Below are 18,154 nucleotides of genomic sequence, written 5' to 3'. Positions count from 1 at the left end.
AGTTTAAGAAGAGATCAACTTATTAATTCAACCACCAGTATTGCCCAAGCTGCGGCTGTTTCCAGCTTACTGGTCATATCCTTCCTTGTCACTTTACTTTGAGCCCTCCTACTCATGTTCAGATCCCCTACAAGAAGCCAGTAGGGACTAATTAGCCTAATTAAAGTGTTTTATTTTTTTAACTTGTGTCATTAATTGTCAAGATGACGACCAGCAATAGTTTTTTCTGTGAATTTAACTGCACCGCTGCCCATTTGGCATTGTCTGTATATAATGTACAGGGTGTTAATGCCAAGCCCTTATTTTACAATATCAAAAATGAAGACTTTTGAAACCACAGTAAATTTACAAGAGAAGGAAGGGGTGAAGGAGTGAAGAAGAGCAACACACTGATTATAATGTAGTTGCAGTCAGATAGCAGGGGCAGTAGCACAGCTAACAGCCAGTTAGGACAGGGCTTATTGGATTGTGCAAGAAGCATGGGTGGTGGGTTTATTTACCCTCTTTTTGGATACAAGTTGCTCTGCAATTTCATTATTTTCAGTTATATTATACACCAAAAATCCCCTGTGTTCCAAGGTGGCATGTTGTGTATTGGGTATTTATGTGTGGTGATCATCATTTTCTCTAGTGATGGTTGAATCTGTCCTGTTTGCGAAAGTATGACTTTTATGACACATGCAACTTTTTTTTTATGAGGCCAGGACATTTTTGCCACGACCATGACTTTTTTTTTGAAGCAACCACAACTTATTTGATGCGGCCGCAACTTTTTTCCTCACTTAGCGAATTTTTGCAGCAGTTTTGTGAAAAAATTCCCCATGGGCAAAATGCAGAATTTCGCAACAAATCCACGAACAAATTTACCTTCCCTAATTTTCACTTTCCCTCCAGGGTTTTCATAACCTGTTAATCCACAGAAAAGTAGTAATCATCAATACTTACTTATACAAGGAAGCTTATGATGTGATTCTTCCAATAGTTACAGTGTAATGCTTGGTTATGTCTCCACAAATGCACCAAATGCATCAAAACAGATTCAGTTGTGTTTTTGGCACAGAGTGGGGGTTGCATCACTTCTAGTTTGAGTGTTCACTGGATGCAACACTGGGGCACCTATTGTCACAACCCACTTTGGAAACCCCAGGGCTACATCCTGGTGCAGAGTGGCAGAAGCTCCAGGGTTCCCCAGTATCAACACGCACAGTTGTGTGCCATCATGTGGAAGTGCAGGAGTGTTTGGATTCAAGTACCTCAAAGAATTGCGTCAATATGTGATCTTCATATACTGTAATATTTGCTGTGTAAGATGATTTTCAGATGGGGGTAGGTTTCGCCATTTTCCCATGCCCCTGGGTTTCCGCCTGACAACCCTTGTGTGATTGTAGTGACCAAGGCGTTGTTCCCACCCCCACCCAAACAAACATAATTTTGTATAGCAAATAATATACATAATTTTTGGTAGCAAATTGAAGGCAAGTTGCATCTCACATTCCCAGAGACAGGATTGTGCCACTGGGATTTTGTACCTATTGATACAACCCACCAGGTTCAGTGGCTGTATCTCTAGGGTTCCCCAGCATCAATACATGCACTTGCCCACAATTTAGCCGAGAAGGCAAGACGGATGCAATCCCTTGGCACAACAATGTGGATGTGTATGTGTTTGGTCAGTACCTTTAATAGAAGGGCATCACAATAAACACAATATATGCATCTATTTTAGTGCAACTGCACTTACAGCTGCATTTATAAAGACCCCTGATATGTAATAAGAAAATTTCATTTCTGGGCAGACTCAATAGCAACGGTCATGTCTGCTACAGTGTAAGAGAACGATGGGAAATAACCAATCATAGCAAGGAGTCATATTAATATAAGTAAAATGATAGAAGACTGGTTGTAATAGTTCTAGGTTTATTTTTATTTCAAGAAAATAGGTGTGATTTTTCTTTTAATGAGCTGATCTGTTAGCAGAGGTAGTTTATAACCTGTTATTAATTATATTGCACTGCAGGGCTAAATTTGAAGCTGACATTGCAAAATTTTAGCCATCCAACACAAATCTAGAAGGTGTGCATACGTGATCATGTACCATCTGTCAGAATGTTAAAAGAAAACCTGAATGTAATTCAGGGGGAAAAGTACAATTAAGCGAGTGTTTGTACATATATTTTAGTTATATCAACAAGAATCATTGATATTGTGAGACAATTTGCAAGTAGTCTTCATTGTGGATTTGTATGGCTTTTCAGTTATTTAGCTATTTGTTCAGCAGCTAACTGGTTGCTAGGTACCCTAGCAACCAGGCAGTAGGTTGAACAAGATAAATATAAATAGGAGAGGACCTGTGTTGAACAAATAATAAAGAGTACCAATAACAATAAAATTGTAGCCTCAGAGCAATAATTTTTGGCTGCTGGGGTCAATGACCCCCCATTTGAAAGCTGGAAATATGTAGACGAGGAAGGCAAATAATTCAAAAACTATAAAAAATAAATAATGGAAACCGATTGCATAGTTGCTAGGAATAAGGCATTCTATAAAGATACTAAAACTTATCACAACCACCTCTCGCTTTCTCTGAATTGAAACACTAATAGAGGAATTCACAAATAACACACCCATTATTTTATGATCTGTTAGAAACTTTCATTGACTAATGCAAACCCGCTGCTTTTTACAGTATTTTTTTGCTCTATTATCAGTTTTTACCTTACACTCCCCATTCCCTTGTCCTGTATTGATGTTGCCAAAACACAAAACAAAATCAAAGTTGTCATTCTCTTAGCAACATGATTGGCTAGGAGCAATCTTAACCCATGTGACCATCGCTACTAGATATCATCTTTTTTTTTTATTTTTTTTATTTTTGGTCTGTATGCATGCATGTTCCCAGAATTATGTTCAATAAGTTGGGTGTAGAAGGGGGCCGATGGCATGTGCATTCTTGTCAATTACTGTGACAGGTTTTCTCGTACACATGTGGACAAACCCACTGAAGCTGAACAAGTGGAATACGTGCCGGCAATAAAAGCTCCCATAAATAGCAATCTGTGTCAGTATGAACAGCAGGATTAGTCAGAATAACCTATTAGGTCTTTTCCTATAATTCAAGGCAGTTTTGCTAAAGAAGTAGAGATGCAGGGAATGGAAAACCTTTATTAATGAGATATAGGTAAATAAATTAAATAAAGGAAATCCTGAACATGAGGGATGCAATATATGCATTGTACAGAAAGCTCCGAATTACGGAAAGCCTGTCTCCCATAGACTCCATTTTAAAAAAATAATATAGAATTTTAAAACGGATTTCCTTTTTCTCTGTAATAATAAAACAGTACCTTGTCATTGATCCCAACTAAGATAGAAATAATCCTTATTGGGTGCAAAATCCAAATTACCTAAATATCCCTTATCTGGAATACCCTTGGTCCCGAGCATTCTGGATAACAGGTCCTATACCTGTATATGAGTTTTTTTCATTCATCACCTAATAAACACGAGTAATTGGTGAGGAACGTTTGGCAGGCAAAACATTAGTGACTCTTAGAGAGGAGTGATTGTAAAATATAGAGTAGGTGATACCTTTTATTGGTTAACTAAGATGTGAGCTTTCTGGGCTACTTAGGTCCCTGCTTCAGGCATGGTACAGGTATGGGATCCCTTATCTGGAAACCCGTTATCCAGAAAGCTCTAAATTACGGAAAGCCTGTCTCCCATAGACTCCATTTTAATAAAATAAAATAGAATTTTAAAACTGATCTCCTTTTTCTCTGTAGTAATAAAACAGTACCTTGTAATTGATCCCACCTAAGATATAAATAATCCTTATTGGATGTAAAAAAATCCTATTGGGTTTAATTAATGCTTTATTGATTTTTTTAGTAGACTTAAGATATGGAGATCCCAATTACGGAAAGACCCCTTATCCAGAATACCCTTGGTCCTGAGCATTCTGGATAACGGGTCCTATACCTGTATACCTAGGAGCCCACAAAGCTTGCATTTTTTTATCTACTTAGTTAGCCAAAATATTTTTATATTTTATATATATTTTTATGGTTAACACGGTACAACCCTCTGCTACTAGAGGAGTGACTGGTGAGGAACGTTTAGTAGGCCAAGTCAGTGACTCTGAGAAAGAAGGGATTGTTGAGGAACATTTGGCAGATGTGACATTAGTGACTCTGAGGGAGGAGTACGCACTTGCCCCTTCCTGGATCACTTCCAAACCATTCAAATGAAACAGGATTTTCCATCATGACTGTGAATGGTGGGAAAGCTTTGCAGGTAAAATTACATTACAGAGTAATGCAGAAAGCAAGTGTTCTGTAAAGACAACACAGAATCTTCTCATATTTTCTGCTACAGAATATAGAACAGAATAGTGTGGACCCTTTATATTGTACTAACTAAAACTGAAAACAAATGTAAAAAAAATGACTGAAGTTGCGGTCTACAGATTTGTTTAAAATAAGGCAGTTTTTAGGAAAGAAATGACAGATGATCCTGTCAAAATCATGCTTTTAAGAATAAAATACTGTGTTGTTTCTGGGCAATTTTTAAAACTTAGTGTTACTTTATCCTGTTCATTACCCAGTTTCAAAGCACTGTTCTATAAAACAAGGCGATTTACGCATTTAAGATTCACGCCTTGCCTGTTCCCAGGGATTGCCGGATTTATTAAGTTATATTACAATATGTTATAGGAAACAAAAAGCTATTGCCTCAAATGCCACTTACTCGCAACAAGAGCATTTGTCTGCCGCGCCGTGTGATCTATTATAATGGCTGTTATCGCTGTGTAATTACATTTGTACCTTTGCAACATTCTGTCGTTCATTTATTTCCTCATAATATGCAACATTTGTATTCATAGGGGTTATCTTGCTATATCAGAGAAATATTTGTCCTCGCAGAAGTTCGGTAAATGGGAAGCAAAGCGGCAGAAAGCCTTCCTAGTTATTACAATCGGAACTTAAGTGCAGCTCCCAGTCTGCAGAAAGTAGCAGCATTATGTAAAAGAATATCACAGGATTAAGGGAACATGAAGACTTGCCCATTTAGATTCATAGCCGTGCATATTATGTAAAAAAATAACACCGTAAAGAGAGAAGAACAGTGGTGCTTATCTGGCAGAACTTAGTTTTTAAAGTGTCCCATTTGACAACCTGTTCATAAAATGCTCCAGGAAGGCACTTATCCCTACTTACTAAGCAATTTTGGATCAATTTAGGAGAGCAGAAAAGAAGGCGCTTAAATTGCAGGACTCAAAACAACAATCAAAGGAGAGTAAAAACAGATTTTTGTTCACAATTTCTGACAGAAGCAGAGCCCCTATATTTGGAACTTTCAAACTTCATGTTTTGCATTATCTTTGGTGGAAGATGCTGTGGATAAGCAGGCAAAAGCGGTCACTTCAGTGGATGCGATTGTAAGCTCTACAGACAAGGATATTGTAAACTCTCTGCCTAGTAAAAAAATATTTTATATTGTGATACAGACTAGTCCAAATACATTAGGGTGAGGTTGGATTTATATAAGGTAGGATTAAATTGCTGCTGATGAGTTTCTGGAGCATACCAATATCACTTCAGTAGGGGAGGGGTGGCTATGTACAGATACACCTGGAACATTGGATTATGTCTCACTAACATTCCACACATCTGGAATGGCAGATACAGGGGAACCAATGCGCTCATAGCAGACTTACATAATAACCAGACAGAAATTGTGGGGCAACTTTGTCTTTAGGAATACAGACTCATGTAAGGAACCTGCTCCTACCTTAATCCCAGAACTTGATGTCCTGAAAAAAAATAAAGTGGTAAAGTGCTGCCGTCCTTTAACATTCAGCACTCAGTTCCAGCACACTGAAGGGCAATGAACCTAGAATGTGTATCAATAGACTTATTATTGCCAGTGATAAGAAATTGATTTTTCTGGTGACAGTTGCTTTCAGCTCCCATAGACAGCACAATTTCACTACCTGTGATGGGAATAAGCAACCATAATTATTGTTGGCAATTTGATGGCTGGTGTCATAAATCATTATCTATCATTATTTGGCCTTTAAAATGCAAAAAGGATTCATGGGAAAATGGAAATGTAGCTAAAAGATGAAAAACAGCAACCAAGCAGGCTGTTTATAGACCCACTTATGCCAGGACATTGGGAGGTTATGTGACTTGTCCAGGTCACAAGGAGGGCCACATGGAATTGAACCAGGGTTAAACCCCACTTGCAACAAGACCTGTTGTGCCAGTCATCTGTTATGCCAATCACGGTTCAGCTTTCACACAGGAGAGAGCAGACAGCACTCATGTTCATCTAGTTGCTGATTGGCTATTATACTACAGGGTAAAGTGCGAAGAGCTTCCAGCTGAGGGAGCAGGAACAGGAGGTGCTTGAGGGGCTTTGGGGAAATTTTAAGTAAATTATAGAGGTCAATAATACAATGGCAAAGAATTGTTCTTTGCATAATATGCCCAGAGATATGTACCTTGTCCTGTAACATCCCAGTCACACCCAGCATGCCCCGGATCACATCCCCAGTCCCACTCACCCCTTCAGGAAAGTTTTTACTCCTAACCCTTCATTCAACCCCTTGGGGAAATATTAAACTTTTATAGGAAGTGAAATACAAACAGAATAAACACTGAGGAGCTCAGAGGTGGGTTCCCTTGCCACAAGTATCCATGTTCTCCCACTTACTGCACAATAATGCACACTCACACACACTCACTCACACACTCACACACTCATGCAAGGCAGCTCACACACAGTTTCTCTCCCACACATAAGCAGATTTTTTTCCTGCCCACCACACTAGAGCATTGTGATATTGTAACTCAGTGTCACACAAAGATACCCTAGGGGCCCACCAAACACATAAATGCATTTGCTGCCGCCCCCCCCCCCCCCCACTCCCCACTATGAACATGGAAGAGCAAGGCTGTCTCAACAAAATATGGGGCCTAAAAGAAAATGAAGCCTGGGACCCCACCAAAAATGGACTGTGCTTTGCCACACCCTTTAGCCATAATTACTCATACATGCCAGTAAGATCACTGCAGAAATGCATTATAAGCACATTAACTGCATCCAGACATGGCAGTAAGATTGCTGCAAAAAAATGGGCAATAAACACATGAACCCCAAATATACCAGGGTGATCACTGCAGAAAATTGATAGACTGAAAGCATTACTAGTGCCCCCATGCGGCTTGCCTGGCTCTGCCTCCTGAATTTCTAAAACTCCCCTAATGATTAAAGATGGCCGTGCATTCCACAGGTGAATATACCGTTATCTTTAAATGTTTTCATTCTATGAAGAGAGAGTTTTCAGGCAGAAAGAGCCAGCAAGGCCCAACAGAACCAAAAGAGAGGTAGTGGGAGCGGTCAGCTATCCTGTAGGGCAGTTAGTGACCAGGCCACTGGCCCTTTTTGGAGGGCAAAATCATATCTTCCAACATTTGAAAAATAGAAAAAGGAACAAAAAGACCAGCCATTTGCAGCACTGCGAAAATATTTTGGCCACGTACATTTTGGCCCTTGGATACCACACTATTTTACCAAATGCAATACCCCAGCATAGTTGCTACAGAAAATAGATAACAATCATATTAACCCTAATTAATACAGAAAGTATTGTATTTACTACAGAAAATGTAAATGTCTCTCTCTCTGCCCGGCTTCTGTAAAAGATCCAAGATGGCTATCCGTTCCACAGTGGATCACATGGCCATCTTGGATTTTTTTCTTGAGGAGCAAAGAGCTGAGAAGAACTGAAGACAAGCAGAGCAAAATGGGAAATGTAAACAACTATCTGGTAAAGCGGCTGTGAGCTGTAAAATGAGACAATTAGGGGGGAAACCAAAATTCCAGGGCGGTGCAAATTAATCTTGCCTATGGGTACCTATGAATTTGTGTTTATTCATCCAATACCATTAAATTTGTTTTTTGTTTTACATGAGGTTTAATTTGAGCATTATCTAAGCCTGGACAGATGCTATAGCTTACTTATATTTGGGGAGAATTTATCTAATCAGTGATTAATAGATGCAATAATGTATTTCAGAAGCAAGTCATAATCCAGAATGATATTTTTAATGGACCCATAAAATGTGCCTGTACTTTATAGCCAAAACCAGAAATGCAGCCAATGCTTTTAAGTGCCATTCATTTTGTGCACAGAGGAAACTGTGATTTTCCTATCTCATTAGCAGAATAAGCCCAGGTATCTCTGGCCAACTCCATAATGAACTAATCATTCTCACTTTGGTTCCAGAGGAATTAAAAGGCAGCCCTTTTTTTTTTAGCAGCAGTTCTTAGCTACTTGGGGGTAAACTAAAGGTAAAATGTACAGCAGTACAAATTCTCTTAAAGGACAAGGAAAAGGTATTATATTTGGGGTGTCAATATGGCAGGAACTCTAGTGTATTAAATCGCTAACCTTTTCCCCAGACCGGCGGTGGTCCTTTTTGGAACCTATTGCTTGAGTTTAGGGATCTTAACTATATTTCCAAGGCTCCTTTGTATTGTGTAAATTCTGTAATGGTTTCTTTATAAAGCACCACATATAAAGGCAGTGCTATAGAAGGCCTAAACACAAAGAGTGAGAATAAATACTTGGGTAAAGGCTGGGTAGAGGGCCCTTTCCCAAAGACCTTGCAAAGATCTTATTGTATTGCAGTTTCTGTAGACTCTCATACCTCAGCAGAACTGTATTCATGAGGGAAAGGCTGCAGAAGGCACATAGGGCAGGCGGTATGGACAAGGCTACCTTGCACTCACTAGTGTTGCATTGAAGCACAGCAAGACCCTCAGTGCAAGTGCACTTGGGGCTAGACATTTTCTTGGTTTCCCGGTGCTCATGTAACTTCTCTCTTTACTGCTGCACTGCATGTTAAAATGATCTCATCCTCTCCCTTTACCCACAGCAGCCAATCAGCAGAATGATGGGCAGGTAACAATATAACAGCCCCCTGACATCTGCATTGCTAAAAATGCCCTCATGTATTACCTAGTGGTAGATTTAAAAATAGCACTCAATAGTAAAACATCCAAGTCCAGCCATGACTCCTCCAGTTACAATGAGTTAGAGAAACAATAGCTTATCTGAAAGCTGTTGCATTGTGTAGTGCTAGCTCCTTCTGAAAGCATAGGATCAGGCACAATGACCTTCACAATGCCTACACACCAATAACAAAAAAATAAATGTATTGGTTCAAGAATAACATTTTAAATGGTAGAATGAATCACTGCAATGTAGACAGTGTACTTTAGTAACAAACTTGATGCACTCAATGACTACCATTTACTTTTACACTTTATCACATACTGCAGAAGTTAGCCATTTGAAACTTTGGTTTTATTTAAGGGTTTGAAGATCACAATTGTTCTTCTTACTTCTTTGTTGATGATAAAAGGTTGTGTATAAATGGAATTTACAGCTTCTTTTCTTCTCCTTGGTGCCAAGTGACCAGGGCCGGATTTCACTTGGCGGCGCCCCGAGGCCGCCCCCGCGAGTGCACATGCGCAATCGCGCAGCGCCCTCTCCCCCTGAGTGCGCATGCGCGATCAATGTGCATTCGCGCAGTTAAACTCCCATACGGAGCAGTGGGGAGAGGTCCCGACTGCTCCGTATGGGAGACAAATTTAAAAATTCTGTTGCGGCGGGGTGGCATGCCGCCCCTAAACTTGTGCCGCCCTAGGCCCGGGCCTTTGTGGCCTTTCCACAAATCTGGGCCTGCAAGTGACGACCCAATTGGCTAATTGTTCTTACTTATAGGATCATCAGATGCACTCCAGATCAATGCAGTGTACAAAGCTAGACATAAACACCTGCTTATTATGTTCTTACAGTCAAAAGATGTCTTACACGCCTGACTCATATTTCCTTTATTGGAAACAAGCTTTGAAACAAGCTCTACCAATGAGTTATATGAGCAACAGCCTGGGAGAAGAATGACAATAGAAATGCAGCACAAACCTATTGCAGGCTTCTCCGTATAAAAGACCAAGGCTGCTGCCACGTGAGATCAAAATGTTCACGTTTATTCCTCAAGGTACAGATGGTGTGCAGGAAACATCAGACTTAGCACTTCATGGAGATCAATTTCATTGCCATCAAAAAGAAATCAGAATTCACAGTTTCTCAAGGAACATAAAGAGGCATTTCATGTTGAGATATTTGCATTCAAAGAAGCATGTTCTTCAGGTATATTTGTGGAAGCAAAAAATTCACATTCCTTCACTTTGTAATGTTTTGAAGATCTTTTTAAACTGGTATTTTATCTTAACTGAATATAGCCATTCAAAGGGAGATGAGAGATTACAGTGCCTGTCATTAAAGGGGAATACCACCCAAACACAACTTAATATTTTGAAAAGTAAACATAATATTAAGCAATATACATCAATTAAACATATGCAGCCTTTTTCATGATTTTTAATGTAATAATATGGTTTGGAACAGTTCCCAAAGCCCCACCCCCTGTTCTCCTGCTGGTCTGACTGACTACTTTGAGACTCAAAAAAAAAAAGTAACAGTAGTTGACTGTCCTCAGCCTGCCTTAAAGTGATACTGACACTAAAAAATGACTCCCTTAAAAATATGAATATACATAAAAAGTTGCTTATAGGTCATGTTGATTTTCGCTGAGAGATTTGCTTTTAGAAATAATTGTTACTTGAAGTTCCTAAACCTGACTGTTTTGCCAACCTGACTGTCCCTTCTCAGCCTGTCAGTTACAGCTTCTAATGCTAACGGCCTCCTGTTGGACAAATATGGCTGCCCCCTTATAGGAGAACATGGGGGATCAGACAGGTAATATAAAAGCATTGGGTAAATACTTATATGGCAAAAATGAAGGTCATGCAAAGACAATGTTATGATAGATGTAAAAAAAAATTAAATTTCTGGTGTCAGTATCTCTTTAAGCCTGCATCCTCCAAATCCCACAATTCCCCGCACACGTGAGATCAATAAGGAAAGTAACATTGCAGTGCAATGCATTGTGGGCTGTGTAGTTCCTGCATGCTGTAAGCTGTGGAGAAGTTGTTACAATTTGTAATATTCATGTTTTAGTCCCTCCTCCCCTGCCAGGATTCAAATGATGCAGAAATAGATTAACTGTTTTGCCGTTGCATGGTTGCAATGGTATTTATTCATACTTTTTGAAGTAACAGTTTCCAGTGATAGGTATATTAGGGGTTTTTGTGTTGTGTGGGGCTCTTTAACAAATTTTGGTTCAGAAGTAAATATATTTATAGTTTTTTATTAGTAATTTTTCTAAGCATGCAAACTGAAAATGCCATATGTGTGTTTGTATTAATTAAAAACAATAAACAAAATGTGCATAAGCAAAAGAAGACACACAGGTTAGCGGATACACTTGCCAAAGATGAGAATTACCCCAACGTTTCTCAAGGATTCCCCTTGAGAAATGCTCTTTGCCGAAACGTTGGGGTAATTCTCATCTTTGGCAAGTGTATCCGCTAACCTGTGTGTCTTCTTTTGCTTATGCATTTTATGGTATGTATTATCTTACAAATCTATGTATTATTTTTTGTAATCTTGTAATTAAAACTGATTGCTGTTTTTTTGCATACTATATAAAGGATTATATTTTTTAATACTACCACTGTGCTAGTGTTTTCTGTGTGCAAACCCTTATCCCATCCAATTTATAATACAGGTATGGGATCTGTTATCCAGAATGCTCGGGACCTGGGGTTTTCCGGATAAAGGATCTTTCCGTAATTTGGATCTCCATAACTTAGGTTTGATAAAAATAATTTAAATATGGAATAAACCCAATAGGCTTGTTTTGCCCCCAATAAGGATTAATTATATCTTAGTTGGGATCAAGTACAGGTACTGTTTTATTATTATTACAGAGAAAAAGGAAATAATTAAAAAAAAAATAAAATTATTTGCTTATAATGACTTCTATGGGAGATGGCCTTTCCGTAATTTGGAACTTTTTGGATAACAGGTTTCCAGATAAGGGATCCTATACCTGTACATAATACATTTCACTGATTTTATGTTTTCCACCAATTTTTTTTCTGGTCAAAATTCAGCAATTAAACACCAGAAGTCATCCATTTAATACATGTGCAAGATACTGCCTTAATCCCTGAATAAAAAAATATATTAATACAAACAATAGTCTGTATCACCACAGTGTGCATCAGATGAATTTGATTCTGTTCTCTTATTGAGATCTGAACATCCACCAATGATCTGGGCAGAGATCCAGTAATGCTACTTCAGGCCCTTGGTAGGACTCAATGCCAGCACATTGCCTTTAGCCACAATACCCTTGCCATACACCAAGTCTGTGATACCATATAGAGAAATAACAAAAGTTACTCCTGCCTGCATTCTCACAGGACGTCATTAAAATTCAGCAAATAATTAACAGATTTTTTTTCATTTATTTAATTAAACAATGATATTTTTTCTTTATTATTGGCTCAACATACCTGAACGATAATAGAAGGCCATCGATTTATCCATAATGGTGATTAAACTAATCCATCTAATGATTTGTATCCCAGACATTCTGACAAGTTATGCTAATAAATCAAGCCCAACATATTGCTTTGCTTTGAAATTAGATGATGCATATACAGATAGTAGAGATTTATCATATTTGATCAATGCCCATGCATCCTGTTGTTAGGTCAGGTTTTTGCTGTCTAGTTGCACCTCTGTTTAATGTCCAATTTTAACATTTCTCAAAGTCCATTCTTCTCCAAAATGCATTGTCCCTCAAATCATGCTGTGGTACAGATATGCCAATATTATTGTATTGTGTCTTTGTTGCATCATGCATTTTAGGAAGGTCCACTCTAAGGAAATATAAAAAGAGTGTAATAGGATATTTTTCTTTATTATATATTTTTCTATAAATGTTCACTACATTCTCTAGGCATGGGTTTTAATTTGCTGTACCAATCATTGTTCTGTTGTTATATTCAACATTCCAACTAAAGCTGGTCGTGCATACAAAGGTCCGCTCATTGGACCAGGTCACTGAATATGTGAATCTTTGGCGTATTTGCCCTCTGCTGTGAAATTAAATAAATAAAATAAGCTGACAAAAGTCTGATTCTTAAAAGTGGCACTTGAATGACAATTCAGTGCTAAAGTGTTCAAGAACATATTCACAAAAGAGCGCAATAGGGGAAGTCACAAAGGGGGAATAAAATGTTTATATATCCCACAACATGTCACTTTCATAATTCAACCAAATTTTAGGTTTTCATTTATGCTACACTACACCAAAATGGTTTTTAATGTCGCAAAGGTGGCGTACAGGAGTTTTTACTTGTAGCCAAAACTGCACTGTGGAATGCACAGCCATGTTGGATCTTTCTTGGATCTTTTTGTCCCTATATTTTTCAGATGTTGGGAGGTATAATTTTGCCTTCAAAAAGGGACAGTGGGTCCCATTCACATCTCTTATGTTCTGGCTCTTCCCACTGGCAGCTCTGTTCCAGTTCACCCCTCCTGCTTCTAAACTATCCCAATACACCTGTCAATATACACATTTATAAACCATAAAATATATATGATATAATAGTGTCTGGCCAGCCTTCTATGGAAACTCTTTCATACAAGTCATATAGGGAGCTTTTTGGTCTTTATTAATATTCACCTCTATACATTATTAATAATTCCCCCAAAGCACCTCCCAGCTGTACCACTTCCTGCTCCCTCAGCTGAGAGCTCTTAGCATTTAACACTTTATACAATCAGCAACTAGATGAACCTGAGTGCTGTCTGTTCTCTCTTGTGTGAAAGCTGAGCTGTGATTGGCTACCTACATGGCTTCTGAGTAGTGTAAAATGCTTTCTATATATTTATAGAGCCCTCCAATAAATATATATACATAAATGTCCAGTAAAATACTTGCACCTAAGCAGCTGACCAATAAATGTTACCTGCTGATTTGTTGTTATAGTTGATTAGAGTAACGCTGCACCTTTTATTACATAAGACCAGGGCCGCCATCAGAAATCACAGGGCCCCTCACAACAAAATTTTATGGGCCCCTCTCCCACACCCCGTCCCCAGGGCAACATTGGTAGCCAGCAGTGCCCCCCTAATACATTGGTAGCCAGCCCAGCAGTGTCCCCTAATACATTGGTAGCCAGCAGTGCACATTGGTAGCCAGCCCAGCAGTGCCCTTCTGATACATTGGTAGCCAGCAGGGGCCTCCTAATACATTGGTAGCCAGCAGTGCCCCACTAATACATTGGTAGCCAGCAGTGCCCCACTAATACATTGGTAGCCAGCAGTGCCCCCTAATACATTGGTAGCCAGCAGTGCCCCCTAGTACATTGGTAGCCAGCAGTGCCCCCTAGTACATTGGTAGCCAGCAGTGCCCCCTAGTACATTGGCAGCCAGCAGTGCCCCCCTAATACATTGGTAGCCAGCAGTGCCCCCTAGTACATTGGTAGCCAGCAGTGCCCCCCCAGTACATTGGTAGCCAGCAGTGCCCCCCCTAGTACATTGGTAGCCAGCAGTGCCCCCCCTAGTACATTGGTAGCCAGCCCAGCAGTGCCACCCCATTCCCCCCTGGCATCTTCTCCAGCTCCTTCAGCAGCGGCTTCTTTGCGGTGGCTTTGGGCTCCTCTGGTGATGTCCTTCCTGGACGAAGCCTTTGCACTTCTGAGTGCCGAAAGAAGATAGGCCATTTTATAAGGTTGCGCCCCGTGTGTACTGATGTCACAAATACTCACAGGGCGCGACCAATAAGATTACCCCCTGAGCACCAATGACAGGGCCCGGAATTGATTAAAGAGGGCCCAAGCTACTAAGAAAACTGTAGCACGGCCGGGCCCCCTTTAAAGTCAAAATTGCCCGGTCCCCTGGACGACTCCTGTGCCCCCCTGATGGCGGCCCAGCATGAGACCCTTTTGGGATCATGAAATAAAAGTCCCTCATTTAGCCCATGTGCATAGTCCATAGTAACCAATTACCAAGTAGCACTAGTCTTTTATTGGTTGCTATGGATTTCTGCAACTAGGTCTAGAAAAACAGTCTGTTTTTGATTAATTACTTTTCCCGTCCCTCTTGGAAAATTCTCTGTGGACACCGGCATCCCCATTGACTTCTAAAGAGTTTATCTGCCATTTAATTTTTCATTGAAACCTTTTTTGATTGATAATCCTCAAAGTTTAGAGTTTGGAAAACTTGGTTGCCAAAAAAAAGTGTTTTTTAACCTTGGTTATCTCGAATTGCAAAAAGAATGCAATAAGTACAATCTCTACTTTTTTATAAATATGCCCTATAGGGTAGAAATATTCCATGACACCATGCAATCAGTTGCTACATCAGTGTTTATAAAAGAATAACGAAGCCAAACCTTACCCATAATAACGGGGGGACCTATTATAGCTGTGTGGGGTGCAACACTGCAGTGTGTTCTTGTCCCAAGTGCCGTGAATTGATTAAAGCTTTGCATGAAATAATGTATTGTATCTGCAGTACTGAATTAATGTGGGAGATGTTTCTTAGCAGGGCGTGAAATGAAAATAACAGCAATTCCTCTGTGTGTATAATTAAAATGACTGTTGAGATTTCCAACACTTACAACTGAACTCAAATTCATTTTTTTTTTAATAGTCAGAGACAAGTCTAGAGCAACAAAGATCCACAGAAATGCAGGACCAGGATTTTTTCTTATTTATATAAGATATAATTCTATTAAAGGGATTCTGTCATGATTTTTATGGTGTACTTTTTATTTCTAAATTACATGGTTTACATTGCAAATAATTCACTCTACCATTTAAAATGTTATTCTTAAAACAACAAATGTTTAGCTGTAATATTGGTGTGTAGGCGCCATCTTAGTACATTGTGCCTGAGTCTGAGCTTTCAGAAGGAGCCAGCGCTACACATTAGAACTGCTTTCAGGTAACCTATTGTTTCTCCTACTTCCATGGAGGGTGACTGGAGGAGTCCCAAGCTGGACTTGGATTTCTTACTATTGAGTGCTATTTTGATATCTACTGGGAGCTGCTATCTTGCTGCCTTCCCATTGTTCTGCTGATTGGCCGCTGGTGGGGGAGGGATATCACTCGGAATGGCAGCACAGCAGTAAAGTGTGTCTGAAGTCTGACTGTGTCTGACTGTGGCACCCTGGGAAATAAAGAATATGGCTAGCGCCATGTGAAATTTCAACATTAAATATTAAAAAAAATGGATTTCAATACAGGATCCTGCTGGAGAAGCTCTATTAACTGATGTGTTCTGAAAAAAAAACATTTTTTCCCATAACAGTATTTATAAAACGCCAACTCATTCTGCAATGCTATACAATAAATGGGAGTATAGACTAAAATACAAATTAAATACAAAATAGAAGCGATAATCGGTGCAAAAGGTAAAGAGGGCCCTGCCCAAAAGAGCTTACAATCACAAAGGAATATACAGTACTAAACTTGTTTTAGTGCTTAGTTAGAAAGCAGAATTTCTTTTCCACATTTTTTTTGTGTGTGGAGGCTGGCTGGAGAAGGGGGGGGGGGAGATTACATTAAATGCGGAGATGCAGAACCTTGCCAACTGGAGAATAATTCCGCTTGTTCTATTTTGCCCCATCCCACCTACAGTAGGTGGCGCTGTTAAGGCCAATAATTCCAAGATATATTTGCTGTTCCCTCCATCTGCAAGCACTAATTAGGCACCGAGACACAGAATATGGGACTGGTGTAGCCAATCAATCAGCAAAGCAGGAACTACACACACCGGTATATGTGAAACAAAGGGCTTGTCCAGTCTTTATTTGGCCATAGAGAGTGCAACAAGGAGTAATATTTCAGGCAGTTAAGCCACCCTTCATCAAATTCTGTTTTATTTACAGTTATATTTTACAATGACAGATACAAAGAGGCTCCTTTGCAAATGCTAGAGAATATAAAAAATCTGCACAATTTGCCATGTTGCTCCCCACAGTACAGGGTTTCCTCCCAGAATTCCAGTTTCTAGGGCTTAATGCCTGATCCGTGGCAGATATATATTTCTCTAGCGTGCTGGCTTTGCTCCTGAATTCCTGTAATAGGCACAACGGGTGTTTAACTTTTAGTTTAATGTATACAGCGATTTTTTTTTAATGGTTTTTCAGTTAGCATTTTTGTTCAGCAGCTCTCCAGTTTGTACATCAGCAGCTATATGGTTGCTAGGGCCTCATTTTGTATAACAACCAGGTAGTGGTTAAAATAAGAGAGTGGAATACGTATTGTAGAGGGACTGAACAGGCAGATAAATAATAAAAAGCAACAATAACTATTAAATTATAGTCGCACAGAGCAATAATATTTGCCTGCTGGGATCAGTGACCCCCATTCGAACACTGAAAAGAGGTAGAAAGAAGGCAAATAACTCAAAAACTATAAATAATGAAAGTGAATTGTAAATTTGCTAGGAAAAGGCCAGTCAATAACATAGGAAAAGTTAACTTAAAGGTGAACAACCTTTGTATTGATTGTATTGAATTTATTATCCAGCAACCCTTTATCCAGAAAGCTACAAAATACAGCAATTGCCATCTCCCATAGAGTCCAATTCAAAGGAGCAATCCTTTATTTGTGACTATTTTACTTTTTCATTGTAACAATAACACTTTGTACTTGATAACAACTAAAATGGAATAAATCTATCAAAAATATTTTTTGTAGCTTTAGTGCATTGTGCAAAAACCGCCAGCTCTTAAGTATTACGCTTAACAGATCTCGTACCTGTCATTTGTTTTCCATATCCATAAAAGTCTTCTGTTGTTGCAGCTGAAGTTTTCCCTCTGAGAGTTATGGATTTAGCAATTCCAGGCCCACGAGAATACACACAAATACATATCAAGCAAATAAAATGTACATTATTGGGGATGTAATAGTAAGATTTTTACAGATATGTATACAGCACATTGGTGCATCTCTAGTAAAAGACTCTGTAAATAAAACATTTGTGTCCCTGTATTATGATGATAATGAGCTTACCTTTGCTTTAATCACTGCAGGTAAAAGCACAATGTGAGTAACTGATTAGCAAAGCAATGCCTCATGTGTTTTCAGCCCAGACAGGTTATCTGCACAGCAATTGGATCACTCAGAGCTTCTATTGAGGTGTAATGGG

General features: G+C 39.2%; 1 long non-coding RNA gene across 1 annotated transcript; it reads right to left on the bottom strand.

Moving 5' to 3' along the window:
* Positions 1 to 16,549: 16,549 nt before the first annotated feature.
* LOC105948539 lies at positions 16,550 to 18,110 on the bottom strand. Its single transcript, XR_001171968.3, has 3 exons — positions 18,019 to 18,110; positions 17,764 to 17,822; positions 16,550 to 17,078 (listed from the first exon to the last, which is right to left on the bottom strand). It is a non-coding gene; the product is annotated as an uncharacterized LOC105948539 (long non-coding RNA).
* Positions 18,111 to 18,154: the final 44 nt, after the last annotated feature.

Source organism: Xenopus tropicalis, chromosome 9 (assembly GCF_000004195.4).
Source record: "Xenopus tropicalis strain Nigerian chromosome 9, UCB_Xtro_10.0, whole genome shotgun sequence".
NCBI classification, from domain to species: Eukaryota; Metazoa; Chordata; class Amphibia; order Anura; family Pipidae; genus Xenopus; species Xenopus tropicalis.
The sequence above is the reverse complement of the archived record's forward strand: the minus strand, read 5'-3'. Positions and strand labels throughout refer to the sequence as shown.